The 2269-nt window shown below is 47.0% G+C and overlaps 1 pseudogene; it reads right to left on the bottom strand.

Moving 5' to 3' along the window:
• Positions 1–1657, bottom strand: part of LOC102381456 — a 5404-nt pseudogene extending 3747 nt beyond the window's left edge.
• Positions 1658–2269: the final 612 nt, after the last annotated feature.

Genomic DNA, 2269 nt, shown 5'->3' on the forward strand with positions numbered 1-2269 from the left:
CCACACGTCCAGTGCTCCCGGTCAACTGGACAAGGGGACACCAGGGACACCCCCAGCCTCTGTCTTGTCCAACAAGAATGGCTGGGGCACAAACAACCCAGAAGTGAGAGACTGTGCCCATAAGGGGTGAAGATAATCAGGGCAGGAGAGCCTAACAATTAGTCCTGGGTAAGACCTAAACACTACACCCTCCTGGGACTGGTTAGTGCGGTGGAGCTACTTGTGGCAGGGCAGTCACTACGAAACGCCACGTTGCCACCCCAAGAAAGGCGAGTGCAGAGCGCCTCAAAAACCTTAGCTCCCACTGCCTTGTGGGCTACTTTTTCCTCTGAAAAGGATAGGGGGAGCCTACCCCAAAAGAAAACCCCTGGTGAAAGCCAAGGAGGGAAAGTGTGTGGCAGGGTACACCTTGCAGCAGCTGTCACTTGAAGTAGAAAAGATTGCTAAAAAAACAGCCTCTCAAGCTGCAAAGAGGGGAATCTGTGAAGGAGCTGCAGGAGGACCAGGGCCAGGGCCAAGCCAGCCACAGTGTCAGAAGTGATCCCATGCCATGAACTAACTGAAAGGGGGTTAAGCCATTCTCTTTTTTGTCTTTGTGTTTTCCAGGATGTGGACCAGCAGTGAGTCATCAAGAAGTTCCCTTGGTACAAAGAAGATTCGAGCTTTACTGCGTGCTGCAGTCATTGTCTTGCTCGCGCGGCTGTGTTTGTGTACCGTTATTGCTGTAAGTGGCTGTGATGTTAACTATGCTACACAAGGAAATGTAAGCACAACTTCTGGATGAGTTCGGGAATATCTGCAAAGTGGCTACAGAAAATGGTACATCCCTGGAGCATGGCCTCCTGGGCCTCAAACATATCAGTCACGCCAAAGATCGAGAAGGGCGGATTGACCATTTGTTTGTATTCTCAACCTTTTGTTCCTTTGCTTTTGACCCTTAGCATCTCTCCAGTATCTTGCAATAGGGCAGAGGGGCACTGGGAGTGCTCCCGTGGGAACAAGCAATCCTTTTGAAAAAACAAGGAAAGTGTTGCCCATTATATAGAAGGGGCACGATTCCTGAGAACATGTCTGGTCCCCAAGAACCCTGATCATGGGATGATTGTCTGATCCAGAAAGCCATCTTAAATATTAAAGAAAACCATCATTTGAGTACTGGAAGAAATTAAAAGACTTACTCATAATTATCGCTGGTGAAAAACTGTTTGGCTGGTAAGGTCGCCTGGTAAGGAACTTGGGGATTAGGCAATTTGGCACGAGCAACTTATTGACGCAGCGGACAAAGAAAGGAAGAGGGTGTTGTGTGCATGCTCTTACTCTGGGGAGTTCGGGGGCTGTCGTATTACAGGGATGAAGCTGGCAATAATTACTATTAAGGTTTACTTGATATTATACCAGCAAGGGGCCATGTCGAGGCATTTCAACCTCTTTAATTGAACTCAACCGGCACATAGTAGCATGTCATCATGTGTTCTTCTTAAGCTACAATTGAAATATAGATAAATGTGCTGAAAAACAACAGTTTTGGTTTAACTGAAGTTCTTTTTTTATTATTATACACTTGTAATGAGGTCCCTAACCTGTTATTAGAAGAGGAAGAGGATGTAGGGGTGCTTGACCCCACTCCCCACCCCCACACACGCACCTTCTTCCTCATGTTTTGCTGCCGACACACATTTTCCCTATGTGGTGTCCCTTTTCCTGTTTTCCTCTGCACCTGGTTCCATTGCCCTCCACCACCTACTCTTCTCCATTCTTTTACATGCACTTCTTTGTGTTGCTAGACACAAATCAACAGGCTGAGAAGCTTGAAACAAGATAGCTGCTGGATACAGGTGCAGTCAGTGCTTGATGACTCAGGGGGCAGAAATGAAGGGTCATGGGACCCAGAACACCCTGTATATGCTTAAGCCTCTGACTGAGAGGACACATATCCAGGTAGTGCACATATGGTCATAGGAAGCAAACACCAGTGCAATTTCAGGCAAATGAGTAGAAATGAGTTTGGACAGCACACACTAGGCAAGAGAGAGAGGAAATCAGAATAACTGCCCAAGGAACAGCTGTTAATGCATTTAGAGGCACAATGAATGGCAAATCATATGATAATGGTGAAAAGGCAAAGGGAAATCCTGTTATCAAGGGGGAAGACTCCAGGGAAGGCGGCTGGATCAAATGTAGGAGGAATATATACAGGTATGAGATAGGAGAAGTCGACTCATGGACAGAGCAGAGGGGAGCAAAGGGATTTAAGCCACCGGCCAAACGT

The sequence above is a fragment of the Alligator sinensis genome, unplaced genomic scaffold (assembly GCF_000455745.1).
Source record: "Alligator sinensis unplaced genomic scaffold, ASM45574v1 scaffold1649_1, whole genome shotgun sequence".
In the NCBI taxonomy this organism is placed as follows: Eukaryota; Metazoa; Chordata; order Crocodylia; family Alligatoridae; genus Alligator; species Alligator sinensis.